Below are 24,497 nucleotides of genomic sequence, written 5' to 3'. Positions count from 1 at the left end.
GCTATGTGGTGCTCTACTGTTTGCTGTGGCAGACAAAAAGGGAAAGCATGATAAATTAAAGTTTCTTAAAATTAATACTTGAAAATTACATCCTCAGAATTCATTGGCTAAAGAAGTTATGTGGTTTAATGTAATGATTGTGTGTCTAGAAAGAAGGCTAAAAATACATGAACAGCACTAATTAAAATTTGTAAGATACAGCGATATTCTTTGCTTCAATTAGGGATTCTTACCCTGTAGTTCAGGGCCTCCTAGGACTACTAGGTTTTGAGTGACACAGAGAATAAAAGTATTCTGTTTTTTCTTGCCATGACATTTTAGAGGATTTTTAATTGATGCTACTTTCCCAAAGTAGTTACAAACAACTTTGGGATGCTCTCCATGGTTCTTTGCCCTTCCTTTTTCTTATTTTCTTCCTCTCTGTTCTACTTGTCCACTTTTACTGCCAGAAAGAGAGTATATTGTATTGAAGAGAGAAATGTATTAGTAATTAACTAGTTGTTTAGTAGTTAAAGTCATAATAATGTTTATTGGCTGTTTGTAGAGACATATATGTTACTACAAAAGGAAAATATTAGTCTCTCCTTAATCTACTTGAGAGGTATGATAGAAGGAAGTATAAATAACTCTCAATCCCATCATCCAAAGTCAATTACTATTAACTTTTGGCATATTTGCACAATCAAGATAATATATTTATAACTTTATACTCTTATTTTTCCATCTACTTTTCTAAAGCATTTTCCTAAGTCATTTAAACTCTTCACAAATATAATTTTGATTCCTTTGTAGTAGCCTATGATGTAAATGTACAAAGATATTTCTCTATTTTTAAATTTTGTTTATAACTCAGAATTAATGGGAATGGAAGTTAATATTTGTCCTAAAATATAACTAATAATGTAAATCCACAGTTAAAGATTGTGATACCATCATGGAACTTTTTTTTTTTTAATTATCAGCAGTTTGATATTAGACTTAGCAATTGAAATTGAAATCCCTGATATGTGGTGGCCAACCTAATATCTTTGTGAGTAGATTTAATTAAACGATATTTTAGGGAGGAGGCAAATGCTATCTAACCAGAAAAAGTCTTGCTTCTGCTGTCAAGATATATTTAGAATTCAGTCCTCCGGGATCCCTGGGTGGCTCGGCGGTTTAGTGCCTGCCTTCAGCTCAGGGAGTCATCCTGGAGTCCCAGGATCAAGTCCCACATCGGGCTCCCTTCATGGAGCCTGCTTCTCCCTCTGCCTGTGTCTCTGCCTCTCTCTTTCTGTGTGTCTCTCATGAATAAATAAATAAAATATTAAAAAACAAAAAAAGAATTCAGTTCTCACCACTAGCACCTACATCACATGGGTCACTGCAAAAATTTCCTCACTGGTCTCCCTGCTTCCACTCTTCTCCTTACCTATTCTGCTCTATAGGACAGCCAGAGCGATTTGTTCCAATATGAGTTAGGGCACTTTGCTCCTCTGTTCCATACCTTCCAACTGACTCCATCCAACTCAAAGTAAATGCCCAAGTCCTTGAAGGATAGGTGTCTTTCTATATGTAGCCAGAATTCGGATGCATAGGTACATGCCTGCCTTATGGCCCTTGGGTTGCCATTCCCTCTTCTAGAATGCTTTTTCTGCAATAGACACTAGGCTTGTTTCTGATGTAGGAATGAGTTAGGGATAGATGGGGGTGGGCAGGGAAAGATAAGGGAAAGGCCCAGAGTCAGGCTCCCATAAATCCCAAGGACACCAAATAGTCCTGAGTCAGTCATTTCCTCATCTTGTGTTTGTTCAAACGTCAATTTCCCAGTGAGGCCTGCCTTAAATAGCATATTTAATTATAATCCCCCTGCCCCTCAATATCCCCTTCCTTGTTGCTTAATTATTTTTTGTAGTATTTATCCTTCTGACATTCTTTATAATTGATTTAGGTGTATTTTTTGTTTGTTTGGTCTTTTTACTATTTATCTCCCCACCCCCTTGACCCCCCAATAATACCAGTTGCCAGAATGCAAAGCTTTTTATTAGTTTTGTTCACTACTGTATCCCCAGTGCCTAATATAATGCCTGGTCCATAGCTGACACTCGACACTTGATAAATATTGGTTGAATACGTGAATAAAAGTTTTCTTCCTGGAAAGAGAGAATTATGTTTCTTACAGAGAAACAGTATTAGCAATATCGGCAAACTGGCTGATATCAGCCAAGTGGACTGATGTAACTCCTAGAGAGGCGAACAAAATAAGATGTCCTTTATGGCTACCACCCATTCCAAGCGACACTTGGATTTAGGAATTGATATGGGAGAGCTTAGGTTCTTGTCTCACGGAGTCAAAGAATGAATCTCGTGGACACAGGAGAGTGAGTAAAGGAATACAAGTTTATTAAGTAAAGATACAGATAAAGCTCTCAGAAGTGAGAGGGGTCCTGACAGGGTTGCCACTGAGGGCTTGGAGGGTTGATCTTCAATTGGAAGCCAGTCAGGGAACCTAAATCCCCTTAACATATCCATTGATATCACCATTGAATAGGGACTAGTGATAACATCATTAATGGCTTACTTCCTTTTTAGAGTATGATGATTTTGTGGGTTACCTTAGGGCAGGGTGGTCTGGCTAGTTCCCTTATCTCTGATTTCCTTACACCTCAGCATTTTGGAGATTTTTGTGAGCCTGCTTCCATGGCCCGCTACCTAGCCCTGCCTAGCCCCTTTTGTCCCTAACTCAGAATGAAGGATGTTCACAGAGGCAGACTTTTTCTAGACATGCCCTTGACTGACAGGATTTCATACAGAATTTGGGATTTGCCTTTTCAGAGGCATCACATGATACCTTCTCCTAGATGAAGTATGTCTATGTTCCAATAAATGAAGCAAACTGAAGTCCCTGCCCTCCAGGTGCTTATTTCTGTGTTTCTCCTCTTCCTGTGAAATCAGGAATATATATTTTTTTTCTGTAGCCCAGTTGTCCTAGCATTGATTTTCCAGTTCTTATTGATCTACGGTAGAGCAAGTACATGGAAGTGTTGACAGAACACAAGAAGCAAGCAGTGTGACTGTGTGTGCCCACAGGCTTTGGGAGGCTGGTGAGGGGAAGATGCAAAGAGTGCTGACCTCTCTCTGTTGCTATCTTTGAGGGGATCCCTGGCTCCCCTGTCTGGTGAGGAATCCCCAAGGACTGTCTTTGTCATAGCCAGTTGTTCTCCACACTCCAGGCTGGAGGTTCCTTCCACTCAGGCTGGCCTAAATTCTCTCTGGGGCTAGAAAGGGCCTCCTTCTGGTAAGGATTGCCTGCCTGAGTCTGGTAAGGGAGAGTTCTGCTCATTCCTGAAGTTTGGGAGTGGCTTAGTGAATTAAGGTTCACAGCCTCCAGGTAGGTGTGGAGTGACAGTGACAACAATTGTTCTGGTCTTAAGCAGGATTTTCCAGTTTGGGTGGGAGTTTGCATAAATGACTGATTTGAAACAATGCTACAGGGCTCAGCCAGGGACAGATTTGCTAACTGGGTCAGGTCAGGTTGGAAGACATTGTCAGTCACTGATTACCCAATCTACTTGGTGAGTGCCCAGAGCACTTTCCTTGCAGTCTTGCAAATCTCTGCATTTTGTCCTCACCAGCTGGTATGATCAAGGGAAACCTGGAAAAAGGCAACTCAAGCAGCAACTCGTTATGACAGACTGAACTTATTGTCTTCTTCCTATAATCAAGGTGGCTCTGTATCCAGAGTTCTTTTCTTTTTCTTGCTATTTTGGTCCATAAATTTTAACTCTAAATAATTTTATCTCTCTTTTTTCTTGCTTTGCCTATGTGTACCTATTCTCGCCACATACCAATTTCTTTCATAATTCCTTCCTATTCTATGCTGTAGTCAACTTTCCAGAGCATTGCCGCCTCCTTATCTTTTGTAAGGTATAGCCACACTAATTACCTGATCACTACACTTCCTGTTTCTGCCTAGAGGCAGGACTGTGATTCCCTAGAGGGATCCACCCCTCCTCCAAGAGATTGAGAGAAGAGCCTCTCTGTTCTCAATTCTAGGGATTAATTAAGCCCCTGTTGGTGATCTCATTGTTCTGTCAGTGATTGGTTTAGGGATGGGTATACATCTTCAGGCAAATGAAACATGAAGGGAAATCTGCTGGTGGATGCCAGGAAATAGATATTTGGTCTTAAAAATAAATTCATGGAAAGTTAGCAGTACCTATTTTTCTTCTGGATGCGGTTATGTCTGCATTTCATTTCATGAACTGGAGTAGCTTTCTTGCAACCATGAGGAAAACTAAGCACAGACCATGAATGTGGAAAAATCATGGGACCTTGGTAATTAGAGCATGAGGTTCATCCAGCAGCCATCTTATCTTGGGAGTTCTTGTTATATGAGATCAATTTAACTTAATATTTAAGACAAGTTGAGTTGTATATCTGTTTTATATAGTTGGAAGCATCCTAAGTAATCTACAAGCTCTCATTCTGCTTATTAGACAAAGACATTTTCTCTAGGCTCCATAACTTTAAGTCTATTATCTCTGTGAAGCTGTCCAGAAAGTCCCAACCCAATATAGCAGTGCTCTGCTCTGAACTCCTTTATCCACTCAGTCGGACATCTCTCTCTTTTCATCTCTTTTTGTAAATTCAAGATCCTATGATAACATTTTGGAATTCTTTTTATTTATTTATTTATTTATTTATTTATTTATTTATTTATTTATTAAAGATTTATTTATTCATGATAGACATAGAGAGAGAGAGGCAGAGACACAGGAGGAGGGATAAGCAGGCCCATGCGGGGAGCCTGACGTGGGACTCGATCCCGGGACTCCGGGATCACACCCTGGGCCAAAGGCAGACACGAAACCGCTGAGCCACCCAGGGATCCCCACGTTTTGGAATTCTTAATTTCTGGTACACCACCTGAAAAACACAAACACTTTAACATATCTTGTCTTTTTAAGTTTATTTATTTTTTTAGTAATCTCTGCACCCCGCATGAGTGGGGCTCAAATTCAGGACTCCGAGATCAAGAGTCATATGCCCCTTCTATTGAGTCAGCCAGGAGCCCTTCACATATCTTTTGTGATATTTAGAATAGAATAAGAATAATTTTGCCCTTAACAGTCTGCACATGGGTTTGCATTGATTTGCATGATTGGCAGTATGTTTTAACATAAAGAGTGTAGCTGGGGGCTGACCCACTTGACTCTAAGCTCCATCACTCCCTCAACTAGCTTAATCTCTCTAAACTTCTATTTTCTCTTATGTAAAATTTGGTTAATAACCCCTCGCAACATTATTTTGAGGATTAAATGGAACAATGAATGTTAGTAAAATGCCTAGGATACTGTGAACAGTTAATGACACCATGCATAATACCTATGTATGTGTATCCAGATACACAGCTTTTCCTTAATTTACTTGTGATTGCTGAAATAGAAAACTCACCCAAAGAGGGCCATCAGCAGTGGGCAATAGGAGAAGTGAGGAGCAAGAAGATATTTAGACATCATTTCACTAAAATTCTCATTGTGCAAATGAGGATAAGGAGGTCTAGAAATGTCCTAAGATTCACCCAAAGTCTTACTGCTCTTTGGTGCATTTTAATGACACAAATGAACTTCTTGCCCCAATACATGTGGTTTTGATGACTAAGATACATCTGTTTTCCCACTTTTTCCCTTTTTTGCATTGAGACTTCCATCAGGCAACAAAGAGAGATGTCAATGTGAAACACTTTCAAGACCAGGCCTAATGGAACTGAGTACCTGCCAAAAAAATTACATTATCCTACTGCGGACACAAAATAAAAATTGGTAATGTGAACAATTAACCAAAGCAAAGAATAAGGGAAATGATTAATCAATTAATCTTTTTCTCATCTATAAATGCCTTTGCTCCCTAAATCACATTTTCTCATTATTTGAAAAACAAACAAAAACAACAATAAATGGGGGAGAAAGAGTGGAAGCAAGGAAAATGAGAATGTAGAATGCCTTGGTCACCACTAAGTTCACCTTGAATCAAACACTAGCATCTCATAGGACTCTTGACTTGCTCAAACTCATCACATTATTTAAATTTTCTCAGAACCTTCAGTCCTTCATCTTTTGCAATCCAAGTATAGAAGGACTTGTAGATGAGACAATAATTAGATTTTGGTTGTATATTTAGCAGAGCAGGTGTCCTGGATGAAGAGATTGAATATGTTTCCGAACTCAGAGGTCATAACATAAACATTATGTCCTGAGGCCAATCACTGGAAGAGTAGGAAAGGGAAGGAAAACCCAAGCAGATCTCCGGTTCCCAGAGCAGAGGTAGAGAAAGCTTGGCAATTAATGTACCTAGTTGCAAGGGAAAAGGAATGGCTGTTGCTATTGCATATGTGAGCATGAGAAACCATGATGTGGGTGAACAACATACATGATGTAATGAGACTGTATTTACATATGTTAAGAAAGCAGTTCCAGAAGTCAACCATGTATCTTGCCAGTCTTTCATCTTCCTTACTTCCCCACTACCCATACCCCAGGATATCAAGAGGGAAATGGATAATTCCTATAATTTAGCCAATTTTCCACATACTCTTTCCTGTCTCATAGGACTCTGTTGGTTTGCTAACTAGCTATCATACACACAGGGGGCAAAGAGACGGAGGAAAGAGCCAGAACGCTTTAGATTTGTGAGCACATTTAGTAAACAAAGGGAACTTACTCTGAGTCTGTCTTAGGCAGCCACCAGATGAGTAGATCTCTGCAACCATCCACCAAATCTTAAAAAATTTATAGAGAGGCCTTAACTGGTTTTAGTTATGTATACCATCTCAACGACACATTGCTTTTTCAAGGCTATACCCTTGAAAACAGCTCTCACTCTGGGAATGGTGGGGAGAGTGCATATTCCAAGCGTAAGAGAAGGGGTGAGGAGCCTCTGATTGCTTGGGTCAACTTCCAGGGTCAATCAAAGGTCATGATTTGTCAATTTCTCCTCCAACAGACTCACATCTATATTAATGATGTGTCTATTATTTTCCTCCTATAAAATGTATTTTTTAAATTTTAAACTCAACCATTTAAATTCTTTATTTCATTTTTCTTTACTTCTTTCTTCCTGTCTTAGATAGTAGAGACCATAGTACAACTCTTTTAATACAATGGATATTTTTCATTTAAATTGTTCCTCAAAAATTTTAATTAGAATCGCTAAGGCTTATTAAACTAAACATTCACACAGAAACATTCAACAATGTTATAATGACACATTTATGGACAAGGAAGTGGAGGTAATCTGGATGTCTGTTATGGGGAGAAATAGGGGAATCAAGATGGGGAACATAGTCAGCAGTAGACTAGGTGTCCATGGGCCACCATTCATGTATCTTAAAAACAGTGCTAAGAAAGCAGGAAACAGAATGAACTCTAAAGCATAATAGCACTTAAATTAAATTAAGAGCACCCAGGAAAATACATGTTTTATAAGGAAATATGCAAATGATACATATCAAATATTAAATTAGGTGTGTATTTTGGGAAGGCAATCATAGTGGATACAGGGGGGAGATGAATAAATTGATATAAAAGTCAAGAGAAGATATTTGCATGTGTTAGCAGTAATAATGGGACAATAATGTGATGAGTGGATTAACTCAATGCTCTGCTCTCTTGAGGTTCCAAGTAAATATATAAATAAAGAGCTAAGGAGGAGATTATGTACAGTGGGAGAGTGGAGAGATGTTTTTGACTTCAGTGATAGAAATCAGAGATGCTATTTCTATAGAAGCAGACTTGATGTGTCCCAAGAATTGCACTATCTAAAGCCAGGCAAATGACAGTCCTATGGGAGGCTGGTGTTTGATTTACTTGGTAAATTGATATAAATATCAACATGATTATCATGCCATTGGGATGCTTACTAAGAGTCATGCAGTTTGTGTCTTTATAGATTGATAGCAAATATTCCTAAGGCAATTTTTTTTTAGCATCTGTTACAAATAATAATACCTTAAATTTGTATGACATTTTATGTTATCCAAAGTACTTCTCTGTTATAATTCTAATTGATTTTCCTGAAAGAGACTAAGTGAAATATTATACATTTCATAAATGAGAACTCTGAAACACAGAGTGACTCAGTGACTGTCCCAAGGTCACACAAATTAGAGAAGACCTGGTGTAGGACCCATGTCTCCTGATCAACTGGTATGCTTTGTTCTTTCTCTTGGTTAGAACACATAGCTGACTGGGGCATATCCCTTTTTGCTCTGATTTCCAGGAAGCTCAGAGTTAGATTTAAAACTCTAATGGAATAATTGTATCTATTCTTATCATCTATATATTTGTATTCTTTTTTCCTTGGTCTTTGGAAAGACTCTTTTCCTTGGAACTTTCTTTTCCCTATTTTTCCTGGTCATAATTCTTCATTTCTACTTATATTTTATCCTTATTTTATTCTATAGCCACTATAGGCTGCACTAAATCACTTGTAGAAGTGATAAGAGTAGAAATAAATGCATAAATGTAAAAATTGGAAAGAAGTCCACAACATTAAAATAGACCATATTTTCCTAGAAAGAAGTCAAATAGCTAGCTCCAATGAGATTGGCCACATTTAGAAAATCCTTGTTTGGATTATATAGGATTTGACTAGCATTTTGAAAAAGATGATTAGTAAGAGGAGATCTACAACACTGAATAAAAAGCATGATTTTGAAGCTTAATAAATCAAAATGACCCTAGCAAAGTATTCCCTATTGCTTCATGGTTAAAGAACAGCTATCCAATGAAATCACCCACTCTTAGAGTGGTCTTGTTTCTGAGCATCAAATTAGGATACTGGCTTTGTGACTTCTATCCTCCATTGATTATTTAGATTGCCCTTCGCACTGGGTCATCTGTCCTCCACCTACTTTTCCAGCTTAATTTCCTTTAATTACCACTCCCACCCCCCTGCTGCCGCATTATATTCCATAGATTCACAAACTTCCTTGCCAATATTCACATTGGATTCTCTGATGGATAACCCTTCACTATTTTTCCTTAAAGGCCCAGTTCATATTGCCTCCCTTAAAAAACTTTCCTTGATTTGGTCTCCTTGTTGGTCCCATCACTCAGACTTCTTCTTTAAGTTTAATAGCATTTTAAATATACCACTATATTATAATAATTGATGGCTTATTTGTCTCTCTTGCTAGATTGTGAACTCAAGTCAAGATCTAGGCCTTCTTGTCACCCATATAGTGCTTGGCACTTTATAATGAGTGCACCTGCTTGAAATGATGTCTAATGAATTGCCACATGCATAGATTAACAAGACATTTTACCAGGTCATAGCTACCACTTGTTCAGACACACTTTCTTTTTTTTTTTTTTTTTCAGACACACTTTCCTTTGTTCTGATCTCTACTCCTCAGGCCTCCAGTCACAATACCTCCGTATGTTTTTGCTTTTTTTTTTTTTTTTGGTCTTATTTCAGTCCTCTTTGTTCTCAATTTTCCTAATTTTTAATTGTCACTATTTAATCAAAAACATTTCATTTTATATCGACAAAAAGATACAAACATCAATATGCTTATTGTGCTAAATAATATGTTTTTAGGAAACAGATAAAACTTTAAAGATAGATTTTTGGGAAATAAAAATATTTATGTTCTATGAAATATGCCCGCGTGTATGTATACATATGTACACATACCTATATATACACATTTGTATATATATATAATTCATATTGTATACATATACAATATTGTATTGTTTATTATTGTATATACAATATATATATAATATGGTTTCTCTGATCAGTATCTAAGTGTCCAAATTGAGCTTTACCTGACTTCGAAGTTATAATCTGAAATAACTGAAATAGCTTAGAACCATTCATAGAAAATTTAGAGCTAAAAACTGGCTTTTTAAAGTTCATGCTTGTTATTATGCATGTAGGCATTCCTTTATTATGCAAACATTTATCAAATCCAGGAGTGGGATAAGCGCAGGGGATGCAAAAATAAATAAAACCACTTATATCCCCATATAACTGGTAGAGGCAGAGTGGGAGCTGAAGCTGGAGTAGGGGGTAGGGCCAGATGGGAAGGATTGTGTATGCCATGCTAAAGAGTTGGTTCTTTTCCTGAAACTAAGTGGGGATCATTAAAGTCTCCAGAACATGACAGACACAGTTCTGTCTCCATTTGCACTTTCAAATATTTCTTTCATTCTTCGAGAGAAATAGAATGGTGAGGACACAGGCAAATAGATTATTGCTAAAGGCTGGGAGTGAGAGAGTGAGGGCTTAAGCCCAGACAGTAGATTAGGGATGAGGAGAAGAGGATGGATCAGTAAATAAGACATGAAATCAATAAGATGGTCACTTAAAGTGAGGAAGGTGGATAAAAAGAGGGTGATTATAGGCTTCCAGCTTGGGCAGTGTTCCATGTCATTTATGGGGGGACTAAGGGACACAGTAGACCAAAATGAAATTTGAATCCATACATAAAAGTTACCATCTCTCCAAAATGACTCTTAATGATTATTTAAGAGTCAAGATCCTGAAAACAACACTTTACACTGTACTTTTAACTGAACTGCAGGAGAGTGTATCATGTTTCTTTGGTCAAGCTATGGTCAAGCTGTGTTTTTTCACCTTTAGATCCTTGGATACAAACACACTGCTTGAGTAAGAAACTGAGGCTGTGGGCAGCCCTGGTGGCTCAGCGGTTTAGCACCACCTTTGGCCCAGGGCGTGATCCTGGAGACCTGGGATCGAGTCCCACAGCAGGCTCCCTGCAAGGAGCCAGCTTCTCCCTCTGCCTGTGTCTCTGCCTCTTTCTCTCTCTGTGTCTCTCATGAATAAATAAATAAAATCTGAAAAAAAGAAGAAGCAGCAGCTGAGGCTGACTAATGGCTTGGGTCCCACCATTCTGAATTGCAATGTGCAGTGCCACTTGCTTGTCTGTGTTACCATCAGTATAGTGATCGCCTGGGGCTGGTAACACACCAACCTACTGGAAACATCACTGGTTAGTTGTGAGCAATAAAATTTACTTCCCCAAGTTTATTGTCTTATAATTCCTGGCTTCTATTCCTGGTCAGCCATTTTGCAAATGTAGGTCACACAAAAAGCCCAAGTTGAATAAAGGATTATGAATAACCAATACAAAAAAATAATAGTGATAGGTAAAATATGTGGAGCACATACTATATGCCAAGTAAAATTCTAAATAGTTTCACTTAATCATCACAACAACCTAAGGAAGTAAGTACTAGTACTATGATCATTTTATAGTGAATATGATCATGTAATGAAAATTTAAAAGCGGAAATATATCCTGATGGACAGTGGCTCATCGTTTTATTTTTAAAAATCCAAGTAAAGAAAAACTCAACATATTTTGGGCAAGGGCGACAAGTAGGTGTTAGCTTTAGTTAAGGACAGAACTAGGTTATTTATAAAAATTCCAACATCTGTTTTATAATTTTAGGATCAATTAATTAAAGAACAGCATTTTAGAGCTTGAAGGAACTGATTACTTTAATTACAACCACTTTACTTAACATGTGTCCATTTTTGAAATTGTCTTTCACCAAAGGTTAAAATATAGTTGACTCTTGAAAACCAGGGGCTAGGGGTGTAGGCCCCTGCGCAATCGAAAACCCACATATAACTTTTGACTTTCCCAAAACTTAACTACTAATAGTCTACTGCTCATCAGAACCCTTATCAATAACGTAAACCAATTAGTATGTTAATATGTATTATATACTGTATTTTTACAATAAAGTAATATAGAGAAAAGAAAATGTTATTAAGAAAATTATAAGGAAGGGTGCCTGGGTGGCTCAGTTGATTGTCTGCCTTCGGCTCAGGTCATAATCCCAGGGTCCTGGAATTGAGCCCCACATCAGGCTTCCTGCTCAGGAGGGAGCTTGCTTCTCCCTCTCCTGCTCTCCCTGCTTGTGAATGCTCTCTCTCTGTCCAATAAATAAATAAAATCTTAAAAAAAGAAAGAAAGAAAGAGAAAGAAAGAAAGAAAGAAAGAAAGAAAGAAAGAAAGAAAGAAAGAAAAAAAGAAAGAAAAAAAGAAAGAAAAAAAGAAAGAAAAAAAGAAAGAAAATCAGGGATGCCTGGGTGGCTCAGCAGTTGGGCGTCTGCCTTTGGCCCAGGGCGCGATCCTGCAGTCGTGGGATGGAGTCCCGCATCCAGTTCCCTGCATGGAGCCTTCTTCTTTCTCTGCCTATGTCTCTGCCTCTCTGTGTGTGTGTGTCTTTCATGAATAAATAAATAAAATATTTTAAAAAATTATAAGGAAGAGAAAATACATTTCAGTATTGTACTTCATTTATTGAAAAAAATCTACATATAAGTGGACCCACTCAGTTCAATTCTGAGTCGTTCAAGGGACTTATAAATGTCATGGATCTGTATCTTCTATCCATTCACAGTGAGGACCAGGAGGAGGGCAGGCAGGAGCTCTGATAAACTAAGTACTCCATGAATTTTAACTCTGGATTGGAAAATGCTCTCAGTCCCTTATTCTGAAGTCTGATTTTGGCTATGTGACCTCCCTTGCAGCCCAGTGGTCATGAAGTACAGTTAGGGTGACCTATGGTCCTGGTTTGCCAAAGGCTTTTTTGGTTTTAGCACTGGAAGTATTCATATCCTGGCAAACCTCAGTCCCAGGTATTGCCTTGGACCTGAGGAAACCTGGCTAGTTGGTGTCCCTTGCCACTTTAGCTTGGTCTTTCTTACAGATAAAGGTGAACCAAGTCCTGGTGAAATGCCAGGAAGCATTTTGTTTCTCTCTTTGCAGCCTTTGCTTTCTGTTTATTATTATTATTATTCAGTATTAAACCCTCCCTTTCCCCTAAGCTTCCTTATTTTTTTTTTTCCTTTTTTTAGACACAGAGAGGGAATCTTAAGCAGGCTACATGCTGAGCATGGAGCCCTATGTGGGACTCAATCTCATAATGCTGAGATCATGACCTAAATCCAACAAGAGTTGGAAGCTCAACTGATTGAACCACCCAAGTGCTACCACCTTCCTTGTTCTTATAATTTTTGAAGCTCTCCTTCAATTCAAAGATCTGAGACCATTAATTACACTTAAAACACATTCATATAAGCATGTTAATTCTTCCAGGTTTTGGTATTTTAAGCCCTTTATTCTCCATTCTTAGAGACATTTCAGGAAATATGGGCAGGTGTGGTAGGTAATTTTGTAAGTGTAGACATTTGCATTGCATTGAATCACACTGTGTAGTAGCGTTTGATATTTTTGTGGTAGTAGCATTTGATATTTTTAGGAATCTTCCAAGAAAAGGTTCAGAACAAGCAGTACATACTCAACTACCTCTCTATGGTGATACCATTTCTTCACGCAAGATTCCCATTTCATTCTTTCTGTGCCCTTGAGACTTCTTTTTTTTTTTATATATATTTTTTTATTTATTTATGACAGTCACAGAGAGAGAGAGAGAGAGAGGCAGAGACACAGGCAGAGGGAGAAGCAGGCTCCATGCACCGGGAGCCTGACGTGGGATTCGATCCCGGGTCTCCAGGATCGCGCCCTGGGCCAAAGGCAGGCGCCAAACCGCTGCGCCACCCAGGGATCCCCCCTTGAGACTTCTTTATGTCTTGTAACTTTAGGCCAGAATAGGCTGCTCTTAGCCTTAACAGACAGAATCACTGAGAAATTTAAAGGACTGCAGTTAAGCAAAAGTAATTTTTCCTGTGAATGCTAAAAGACAAAAACAAAACCAAACACCCAAAAAAGCAAAAGACATGCCAAGTTTAGCACCTATAGGCTACTTTCAGACTGAGTTGGTCAGCTGCTACTATGCAGATACCTGTCATTTCTGGGCGTTCCTGGCCTTAAAATGATGAGCTTCTACAAAGGCTAATAATAATAATAATAATAATAATAATAATAATAATAAAAAGAGCTCAGAAAAGAAGTGAGATGGGTTTCAACATCATTAGTGACTGGAGAGCAATGAAATTAAGTTGAAATTAAAAGAAGTTTTTTGTGAGATTAAACATTGGTAAGCATGTCTTTCCCTTTAACATACACCAATTCTAAACCATCAGTGTTCATTTAAGTTTTGCTTTATTCTTTGATGAGAAATTGCCTTATTAAATGTAACTTGGTTCCATTATTAAACTTGTGAATTTGAAATGAAAAGAAAACCTCTTATGTCTCCTCGATGCAATTTTAAGCAACAAAGCCAAGTTAAATGGGCATAGGTTGATTTACTCTTGAAGGTCTAGAATCAAAGAGTCTGTTAAGAGTCTGTTAAATGACAAGAACTTTTCTTGTTTCTACTGCTGTCTGGGTACCTTCAGAATGTGAGCTACCTCTTTGCCCTCGTAGTCTCAGAATTAATATTTTTCAGGATGAGTTAGGGTAGAAGATACATGTTTTAGTACCCCAAAGAGAGATTTCCCTCCTTTGATCAAGATCTTTTAAAGAAAGCATCATTAATCAAGAATTAAGTTTCTTGTATCTAGTTGGTTTTTTTCCCTTGGTGCCAGAAAGGACATTTCCTGGTTGTCATGTACCAAGTCAGAGGGAAGGTACATAGCAATTGAAAACCCCTTAAGGCCACAGTTGAGTAGTAAAGTTTAGGAGAGAGAACTCTCAAAGAATTATCTAAAGGCCATATCTAGGGACACCCAGGTGGCTCAGCAGTTGAGCCTCTGCCATTGACTCAAGTCGTGATCCCAGGGTCCTGGGATTGAGTCCCACATCAGGCTCTCTGTGGGGAGCCAGCTTCTCCCTCTGCCTATGTCTCTGCCTCTCTCTCTGGATCTTTCATGAATAAATAAATAAAATATTTAAAAACAATAAAAAATAATAATGAAGTCTATATCTCATCAACATCATAAACATTAGAGATCATCTTGAAGCAGTGAACTAGCATCGCCCTGTTGGGTTTGCCATTTTCACAAAGGTTTGATAGGCAACAGGTACAAGACTTAAAAATAATTATGCAAAGTAGAATCAAAAGTAATAAGACAAATCCAGTTTAGACTCTCTTTTAAAACCAGGAGCCCAAACCTGAAGGTAACTGGCTAAATAGGTTAAAAGACCAGGGGTCATTAGGTGAAATTTGTTGTAATGAGTGGCCTGTTCCCTGATCTTGTGAAATTGAATTTCCACCTCTCCAGAGGCCTATATCCATGTGCAACAGATGGTATTTGCTATTGCACAAATGCCTTTTTATTCAGCAAGTAGATAATCAAGGGCTCTGTGATTGTCCAAAACTACTTTAGCCAATGACTCAAGTGATCATTGTTGGGATGTTACTGCTTTGGCTATGGAATCAGCCAGCTCTTCTCTTTAGGGAGAGATTTCTTCTGATCATGTATTCATTAGTACTTACTTCAACTGAAGGAAGAAATACTCTCCCTATAAAGACAAGCCTGAAATCAAGAACTCTTCCTGGAAGTTCCTGTTTAAGGCAGCTCTGGAAGATGAGTGAGTGGACCAACAGGAGACTTCTGATGTATTATGGATGTCGACAGGGACAGTTAAACATCTCAATAAGTTCACCAGCTATCTAAATATTCATATGCCCTTTGGAAAGGCTATCTTACCATAGACAAAAATGAAACCAGGTGGAGCCCAGAGGACTCCAGTTAAGGTCTGGTCATTGAAAGATCTATAAGCTAGAATTTCCTGCTTGACCTTTTCAAGCCAGGGATAAGAGGAATTGGGATAACATTTTGTGAAGTACCATCACATCTTAAAGGATTCTTTTCTAAAATCCTTGCAGTGAGAACTCATCCCATTGATATTTCCCTTGGGTGCAGGGAAACATGAGAAATGGGTTACAGGTAAGACCAAGGGATCTCAGATATCATGAACAGATCAGAGTTTCTGGTGGCGGATCAAAACAGTCAGAAAGGTTTCTTCCTTTGGCAACAGATTGGGAAATACTGATAAGATCATTATCTTCAAAACAGAGAGGGAGAAAATAATATAGAAGAAGCAACAGTGAGCAAAAGGTATACAGGCCTGCTCTGGGTATATTGGGAAAGCTCCCTCTGCAAGATGTCATCTGCTTTCATTACTAGAAATGTTTACTTTTAGGTCACTAGTTGGTGCACAGGTCCAGTTGGGGTTTGGTGCTTTCTTTAGATGTGACACTTGAATCTAGAAATCTATTTCCTAAATTTTGGCAGCACAGGTTGGTTAACAGTACCTGTAGGGGCCCTTCCACTGAAGTCAAAGAGAGTCTTTTTGGAATTGTCTTTTCCAATAGACTAAATCCCTAGGTGGCAAGGTAGGATGCTAAAGGTCTTTGTCTTGTAGGAGTGCACTGTGAAAACATCATTCTAGCAAAGCATGGTTATTCTCAACTAAAGCAATTAGGTCTTTACAATATTGGAGTATATCTCCTTTTAACAGCTGTGGATCAAAAGAGGCAGGAGCCGGGTGCTTCGGGTGCCCTGTGACTGTCTGAAGGGGTGAGAGTCTATGAGTTCCAAAGGGGGTGGATCTGAGATTTAGAAGGACCAGTAACAATGTTTTTAGCCAGGGTATTTAAGGGTCTCTACAGATTTTGCCAGGTGAGTCTTAATGATGGGTGGTAGTGCATTCGAGTGGCCCTGAGGGTTGAGGTTGGTAAGTAAAGTGTTAACAGGACAAGCCAAACAACACAGATCTATCAGAGTACTTGACTAGTGAAGTGGGTGCTCTGGTCACTCTGAAGCTTAGGAGGGATCCCCAGGTAGGAATAATCTTTTCTAACAGACATTTTGCCACAAAAGAAGCAGTGGCCTGTATAAAAGGGGAAGCTTCAATCCAGTAAGAAAACATACAAACCATGACTAAAACATCTTCATACCTGAGATGAGGGAAGCTGTATGAAATCCATTTGTCAAACCTCAAATGGTCCATCAGTCAATTTAAAATGCTACAGGGTGAACACAGACAAAAAATAAATTTATAAAAATAAATAAATAAATAAAATAAAAATATATTTTTATAAATAAAATAAAATTTTATTTATAAAAATAAAAAAATAAATAAAAATAAATAAATAAATAAAATAAATAAAATAAATAAAAAAAATAAAATGCTACAGGGCAGTGTGGACAGGTTTCCAAGGATTATATTTAGGATAGGCAGGACAAGCAAGGTGGGCACTTCTTGCTTCCTTAATATTTTCCCGCCAATATTGTTTCATAAATGCTATCATTTTGTCACTAGACCAATGGTTTAATTCAGGTACAGTGCTAAGTAGTTTTAGAATTTTAGAATTTAGGGTAGGGCTGTGTTGTTACTTGGTCCAAATCAGAGTTATCTTTTTTTATCAAACTGATAATTATTAAATTTCCACTTTTTTTTTTTTTTTCTGGGGCCAATTGTTGGGTGTCTTGGTCAATTTTTCCAAATTATCATTTAGGAAGACATCCCTTTGGACCATGACAGAGGTTTGGCTCTGGTGTCCTTGATAGCAATATTTTTGGCTGACATGTCAGCAGGGTGGTTTCCTTTGGGAGTTGAGTCTGGAAGCCGAGGACTCTTAATAATAACTAGAGCAGCCAGCAAAATCAAGAACTCTGAAATCAAGAACTCTTCCTGGAAGTTCCTGTTTAATAAATTAAATAATAAATTTAATCTAATAAATTTTGGACATAGGAGCCATTTTTAATTTTATCCCCATAGAGGTAAGGTAACTGCTATTTCCATAACATCTCAAAACCATGAGCTACCCCAAAGGCACACGCTATTAGTATAAATATTTTCTATTTTGCCCTTGGTATAACTAAGCCTATTGGGCCAGAGTTGCCAAAGATAAAAGTGACAATTTCAAAACTATCAGATTTGCAAGAGTATACCCAGCATGATATTTACCATTTTTATTCTTTAAATAAGATCCATCAGTAAACCATGCCAAATCTGCATTGGTTAGAGTTTTCTGTAAATTATCACAGGGAATCAAAGGTGATCTGTCAGTGTCACAGTGATGAGGGGTTTCATCAGGAGGAGAAGGGAGAAGAATGCCAGGGCTAAGGTTATTACAGGAAGGAAGAGCTATGGAGGGACAGTTAGCAGAAAGATTTCAGAGGTGAGATGACTGGCCAAAAGGTGTTGAGTGTGGTGAGAAATCAAGAGGCTTCTACTGCATGGGGCACAGGATGGTTAAAGGGTATCCCGTGATTATTTTTTCAGTGGCCTTACCCAAAAGAGCAGTGGCAGGAATGGCTCTGAGGCAAGGAAGGTATCCTCCTGCCATAGGTCCAGTTGTTGGCTAAAATATTCTGTGGGTTGATAACGGTTTCCTTATTTTTGGGTGAGTTCTCCAAGGGTGTTGCGTTCCTTCCCATATACAAAGAGAACAAAAGGAAGTTGATAATTAGGTTTCCAAGGATGAGCAGTTTTATTTTATTTTAAGATTTTATTTATCTATTCATGAAAGACAGACAGAGAGGCAGAGACACAGGCAGAGGGAGAAGCAGGCTCCATGCAGGGACCCCGATGTGGGATTCGATCCCAAGACTCCAGGATCATACCCTGGGCCAAAGGCAGGCACTAAACCACTGAGCCACCCAGGAGTCCCAGGATGAGCAGTTTTATAAAGCTTTACTTTAAAATTCCAAAAACTATGTCAACCCGATCATTCCAAATAATAGGATCAGGTTTGCCATTTTTGGTAAAGCACATAGAGGTTGGGCCATAAGAGAGAAGTCTGGAATAAAATTTTGAGAGTTGGGCAGCCCAGGTGTCTCAGCGGTTTAGCGCCTGCCTTCAGCCCAGGGCGTGATCCTGGAGACCCGGGATCAAGTCCCACATCGGGCTCCCTGCATGGAGCCTGCTTCTCCCTCTGCCTATGTCTCTGCCTCTCTCTCTCTCTGTCTCTCAAGAATAAATAAATAAAATCTTTTAAAAAAACCCAAAAAACCCAGTCTCTTAAAAACATTTTTTTTTTTTTTTGAGAGTAGCCAGCTAGTCTGAGAAAGCCTCATTCATAATTGGCATGTAATTTTGGGCTTGGGAAAATTCAAGATGCCATAAAGCCTGTCTGGATGTAAATGTAGCCCGTGTTCTAAGATCAGTGTCTTAAATGTTAAATCTGAGCAAAACTGCAATTTTCCTTTGGAGACTTTATGTCCCTTTAAGACTAAAAGTTTTATTTATTTACTTTTAAAGATTTTATTTATTCCTGAGAGACACAGAGAGAAGCAGAAACAATCAGAGGGAGAAGCAGTTTCCTCACAGGGAGCCCGATGTGGGACTCGATCCCAGGACTGCAGGATCAAGCCCTGAGCCAAAGGCAGATGCTCCACTGCTGAGCCACTCAGGCGTCCCAAGGGTAAAAGTTTTAATAGGTGGATGCTGTCTCCTGTGAAGAGGCTTGAGCAAGGAAGGGGAAGCAAGTCATCTACATACTGTAACAAAGTAAAACCTGCAGAAAACTTTTATATCATCCAAGTCAGTCAAAGTTTGTGAAAAGTAACAAAAGATTCTCAGTAAAACACTGCGGAATTACTGTTCAGGTGTATTATGGTTGTTCCCAAGTAAAAACAAACAAAAAAATATTGGCTAGCTTTATCAATTGAATACTAAAAAGCACATGTATCAATTACAGTGAAATATTTGCTTCAGTGGGAATGGATGTCAGTAGCATATGGCAGTTATGAATAACAGGGGGCCAAGAGATAACAAATGTTATTTATTGCACAGAAGTCCTGAACAAACCTCCATCCTCAGCCACTAGTTTTCTCATAGATAAAACAGAAGTGTTAGAAGGACCAGTGCAAGGGATAATGGGGCCCTGAGCCTGTGATCTTCTGCTATGGCTTGATGCGTTGTGGGTCTTCTTTATTTATAGAATATTAATTCTGGAGAGGTTTGGAGGGATCTATTTGAATCTTGATGGAGGGTGCACTGTGGATTCTGCTAATATTAGTTGAAGCTCTTGCCCAGAAGGAGGGTGATCTAGTTGGGACAAATTATTAGTGCCCTCAATCTCAGCAATAAAGCAAATAAAAGATATTGAAGCATCATTTAATTCACCTGGTTGGCTATTTTGATTACTACCATCATATTCTGAAATTATCTTCCCCTCTTGGGAGAAAGAAATTCCAGTATGATATTTTCTAAGAATCTTGGCCCAATAAATGAATATAGGTGGAGGGACTAGGGAGAAAGGGAAAGGGATGGGTATCTCTCAAAGGGCCTAGACTAAAGGAATTAGGTTTAGAAAACAAGTTAAAGATGTTTTGATGCATCCTTGGGTAAATATCATATATATGTGGTTCCTTAATTCCCTGAATCTTTCTGAATAACCTTCTGAACTGAAATTTTATAAAGTATAATTTAATCTAATAAATTCACTTGTACCAATCCATCCATCTTCAGAAGGTATCAACATTCTACCACTATTATATCCTCCATCTACTCCTCACTCCTTCCTGTTGATTATTATTTATACTTCATTTTATGTAAAATGTATATACATTTATTGAAATTCACACACCTTGGTTGTACAGTTTGGACAAATGTATGTACACATGTGACCTGCATATTTATCCTACTATAGAACATTTTTATTTCACCAGAAATTTCCTTTGGGACGCCTCGGTGGCTCAGCGGTTGAGCACCTGCCTTCGGCTCAGGGCATGATCCTGGAGTCCCAGGATCGAGTCCCACATCAAGCTCCCTGCATGGAGCCTGCTTCTCCCTCTGCCTGTGTCTCTGCCTGTCTCTTTCTCTGTGTCTCTCATGAATAAATAAAATCTTAAAAAAAAAAAAAAAAAAAAAAGAAAGAAATTTCCTTCCCTAGCTAACCCCTACCCCTTATGGTAGCCAGCCTCTAAGATGGTCCACAAAGCTCTCTACCATATTACATTCCCTTGCATAGTCTCCTCCTGCCCCAGATGAAGTTGACCAAGAAAGTCCATAGGATACTCTGGATATGATGAAGTATATCTTTAAAGACATTGCAGATTTCATAGATACTACTACACTCCCAATATATTTGTTCTGATTTTTCATTTTAGTATTAATTTTGCTTATTCTAGAACTTCATATAAATGACTCATACTGTGTGTCATTAGTAATTGATTTTATTTATTGATTGATTTGTTTGCTTGCTTATGTATGTACATATGTATGTATTTACTTTTAAGGTACTCTCCATACCCAGCAGGGGGTTCGAACTCATGACCCTGACATTAAGAGTCCCATACTCTACTGAGTAAGCCAGCCAGGTGCCCTAGGAATTGATTGTAAAATGTAATTTTACTTTTAATAGTTTCAGCTTTTACTTGAAAACTTTCTGAAGGAATTATTTTTTCATTGAATTACCAATAAAGCAATATCCAATGGAGAAGTACTTTTTAATTGCTTTAGCAATTTCTTATTCATGCATATGTGCGTGTGTGTTTATGTAATTCATTACTTATTTAGTCTTTTCAAGGTGCTCAGTAATACACAATAAGTAAATACATAACTAAACCAACCAGTTATTGTCAATAGTTCCAAATGTCTGGGTGATAAAGGATTAGATTGTGTGGTTCTTCCTACCTGTGCTTAATTTTGTCACTCACTCTTTCTGATCTGTAACCTATATCACAAACCATAACAGAAGCAGATGTTTGACATAGCCAGTTTAAGATTTCTGTAGCAATCGCAAGCAGCTCGGACAGTGTCTTACCTCATTGTGGACCCAAAACACATACCCTACTTACCATCTGCAGACTTTGGCCAGTAATTCTTATTTCAGGAATGTCAAGATTAAGTCACAAAAGTGAACGAAATGCAATTTCTTTCTGAATCTAAGTTTTACCAGTGTCTCTGGATAATGCTGTTATTTATTTTGGAGAACACATATATTGTTTCATTCTAAAGATGTCAAGATAGAAAAATCTAGGTCCATTGTATTTATAATGAGTAGAGGATATAAAAATTCTATTCTGTAATGGAAATTTTGAAATGAGGCTCTAACTTGTTGCTTAAATATATAGAAATGAAATTACTGAATTCTGACATTAGTGATGATGACCTCTTGGAAGCCCTGTGTAATCTTCTTACACTTAGGAGACCAACTCAGGGATCCCTAGGTGGCGCAGCGGTTTGGCGCCTGCCTTTGGCCCAGGGCGCAATCCTGGAGACCCGGAATCGAATCCCACGTCGGGCTCCCAGTGCATGGAGCCTGCTTCTCCCTCTGCCTGTGTCTCTGCCTCTCTGTCTCTCTCTGTGTGACTATCATGAATAAATAAATAAAATCTTTAAAAAAAAAAAAAAAAAAGGAGACCAACTCAAATGTAAATCTTTGTATCCAGTTACAAATGAATCATGAATTTGAAACACTGTGATGATAGTCTTTCATAGTCATACTTAAAAAACTAAGTTCACATTGTGTTGATTTTTCTTCATATTTCCTTGAACATAATTCTCTCATTATTATTATTATTCATGCACAGCTAAATGTGGTCCATATTCCTTGAACCCCAGTCACTGGAGTTCAGAAAGTAGGTAAGTGGAGTGCAGAAAGTAGGTAAGTGGAGTGCAGAAAGTAGGTAACTGGGATGTAAATTCTCGAGCCTCAAAATATGATGGGACTAGTCCAAAAAGACAAAAGAGCCAATTTCAAGGTGCTCTCATTGGTTCAATCTGGGACAATTGAAAGAACACAATGATGATAATAATGAATTAGAACACATGTGAATATAATAGAAATCTATGGATCCATGTTGATATAAGGAAATCATTGAAAAAATAATTAAATGAAGGATAAAGAAATGCTATTTATTAAAGTAGAATTCTGAGTAGTGTAGAAAGAATAATGTAAATCATATTTGGCAAAAAGGACAGGGATAGTTGTTTTAGGCAAGAATCATCAATGGATGCCAAAATTAGCACATGAAAGTATTTACATAGACCTGGAGTATTTTTCTACAAGATACTTATTAGTTACAAAAAGAAAATAATAGCATTACAGTACAGAAACCTGGCAGAAATCCCTCTAACCAAGTGATATAAGTTACCCTCAACTTTCAAGGGATAAATTGATACCATGTGCCTTCTGACAACTCCCATGAGGAGGACACAACATCATGTCAGTGGCATTCTTTCCAAAAAAATTACATGGCCTGAATTTAATCATAGGCAAGCATCAATCAAACCTAAATCGAGGGATATCCTGCAGAATAATAGGCCTATGCTCTCCACATGTATCGACTGAGAAGGTGTCCAGATTGGTGTTCTACAACTTTAGCATACATCATAAACATTTGGAGGGTTTGTTAAACCACATATTGGTGTTTCCCGCTTCCCTCTAAGAATTTCTGATTCATGAGATCTGAAAGTTTGTACATCTAACAGGTTCCTGGGTGATACACAGGTCTAGGGACTGCACTTTGAGTGGTCTACAATGAGCAAACTATGTATGGCCCATCATCCAAGACTAGTTGGCTGCTTGTTTTTCTAAGTAAAATCGTATTGGGAAAATAGCCACACCCATTTGTTTATGAACTATCTGTGCTTACTTCTGGCCAAGTTGAATAGTATTAATAGAGATCATCTGGCCCAGAGAGCATAAAATATTTACCATCTGACCTTTACAGAATAAGTTTCCCAACCTCCAGTATAGAATCTGGACTAATTATGCAACATGACAACTAAACATATGTCTCTTGAATTGGAACCTGGATAAGATCAATGCTATCTGTGGGACAATGAGCAAAGCAATGAGATCTGCTGACTAGATCGTAGATCTTAACAATATTTTTCTGGTTTTGATCATTGTGCTGTGGTTATTTAAGATGCTAGCATTTCAAGAATCTAAGTGGAGGGTATAGGGGAATTCTTTCTATAATTTTTGCAACTTTGTGTAAGTCTGAAATTATTTTGAAATAAAATGTTTAAAATAAACCACAAGACAACTAAAAAGCCCCATAATTTTTGTCCTTTGTAAGCCCCCTTTACACACATTTTCTCTAGTTCTTACTGCCTAACACGAATGAGAGGTAGGCTTCAGTATTCCCATTTCCAAGATGAGGATACCAATAGTTAGGGATAAATGACTTGCTCAGGCTACATGGCTTGCAAGTCACAGCTTGTTCATATTTAGTTCATCTTGGTTGTTGTTTTGTGTAGTGTTTCAATCAAATTGATTATAGGTAATATGCTAGGAGCCCTGTCGTGAATATCAAACAAGAATCCTGATGGTCACAGCTTCAATCTGGTGACTGAAATCTTTTCAGGCATCCTCTGCTGTTTTCTAATTCTCTTCTCCACCCAAGGCAAGACTTATAACAATCCCCTGTCCCCTTATTTAACAACAACCCTTATAACAACAAACACAATAATAAGTACATCGACACCAGCTCCTCCAAATTTGAAAGATTTGGGGAGTGACTAGCTTTTTTGAATCTCTTCTTACACATGTCACACCTTCGCCCATCCCATCTCACTCATCTAAGAATATCTGGGAGAGAAAGCATCCTGACATAGGCCTAAGGGAAGAGACAAAGATAACCTTTCATCCCAGGAGTGGGCA

General features: G+C 38.2%; 1 long non-coding RNA gene across 1 annotated transcript in view; it reads right to left on the bottom strand.

Moving 5' to 3' along the window:
• Window positions 1-4,730: 4,730 nt before the first annotated feature.
• LOC144317214 (uncharacterized) overlaps window positions 4,731-24,497 on the bottom strand; it is a 41,609-nt gene continuing 21,842 nt past the window's right edge. The window contains exons 2-5 of the long non-coding RNA XR_013383155.1: window positions 18,173-18,310; window positions 16,833-16,901; window positions 6,703-6,760; window positions 4,731-4,908 (exon numbers count right to left, since the gene is read on the bottom strand). This is a non-coding gene — a long non-coding RNA (uncharacterized LOC144317214). The remainder of the gene's footprint in view (window positions 4,909-6,702; window positions 6,761-16,832; window positions 16,902-18,172; window positions 18,311-24,497) is intronic.

This window comes from Canis aureus, chromosome 7 (genome assembly GCF_053574225.1).
Source record: "Canis aureus isolate CA01 chromosome 7, VMU_Caureus_v.1.0, whole genome shotgun sequence".
Lineage (NCBI taxonomy): Eukaryota > Metazoa > Chordata > Mammalia > Carnivora > Canidae > Canis > Canis aureus.
The sequence above is the reverse complement of the archived record's forward strand: the minus strand, read 5'-3'. Positions and strand labels throughout refer to the sequence as shown.